Below are 1047 nucleotides of genomic sequence, written 5' to 3' on the forward strand. Positions count from 1 at the left end.
TGTCCTATTTCATAACAGTTTATTTTTTTATTGCTTTTAAAGGTGTACAGATTACAACAAAGGATATAACTTTCCTATGAATTATTTTTCTTTTTGCATACCAGCCATGAGTTTTAAAAAAGGCAAGATTCTGAGAAAATACCACAAGAGTTTATCTATCTCCTATTCTGTAAATTATATTGCCAACCTCTTCTAAGTGGCATAAAATTAAATATAGAAGAATTAGCAGAATTATATCCTGAGTTTTTTAGGTTGTGGACTCTACTAACCTACCTGGAAAAAATTGGGTATATCAAGGTAAAACCCAGCTCATATTCCACATGCAGAACAAGGCACCTTGGCTTTGGGCCTTGTCCATGAGCTTGGTTAAATTCCTTATGGACTAATGACAGCCCTAAGTTTTCGGGCCTCCATTACTGGACATGCTATAAGAAATCTGCTTCTATAAAAGATCCCCAGTGCTTGACTGGCAGCATGTACACAAAATTGGAATGATTCAGAGAGATTAGTATAGTCCCTAAGAATGACATACAAATTTGTGAAGAATTCCATATTTTTGCATCCCTTGTTCATGGACAAGAAGAATGAATATTGTAAAAATGGCTATACTACCCAAAGTGCTCTACAGATTCAACAAAATTTTATCAAAATATAAAATGTATTCCTCACAGAAACAGAAGAAACAAATCTAAAATTTGTGTGGAACCACAGAAGACCCTCAGGAATTGACACAATTCTAAGAAAAAAGAACAAAGCTGAAGGTATCACACATCCTAATTTCAAACTATATTTCAAAGTCCTAGTAGTAAAAACAGTAAGGTAATGGCACAAAAACAGACACACAGTTTAATGGGACAGAAAAGAAAGCCCAGGATTAAATTCTAGCATATATGGTCAACTATTATGTGATAAGGGAGCCAATGAGGAGAGGATAGTCTCTTCAACAAATGGTGATGAGAAAATTAGAGAAACATAGGTGGAACAATGAAACTGGACCTCCATCTCACACCACTCACAAAAATTTACTTTAAATGGATCAAAATCCTA

The 1047-nt window shown here is 34.5% G+C and overlaps 1 pseudogene; it reads left to right on the top strand.

Annotated features, from left to right (window-relative positions):
- Positions 1-458: 458 nt before the first annotated feature.
- LOC144238861 (U6 spliceosomal RNA) lies at positions 459-558 on the top strand (annotated as a pseudogene).
- Positions 559-1047: the final 489 nt, after the last annotated feature.

Source organism: Crocuta crocuta, unplaced genomic scaffold, assembly GCF_008692635.1.
Source record: "Crocuta crocuta isolate KB4526 unplaced genomic scaffold, BGI_CrCroc_1.0 scaffold309, whole genome shotgun sequence".
Lineage (NCBI taxonomy): Eukaryota > Metazoa > Chordata > Mammalia > Carnivora > Hyaenidae > Crocuta > Crocuta crocuta.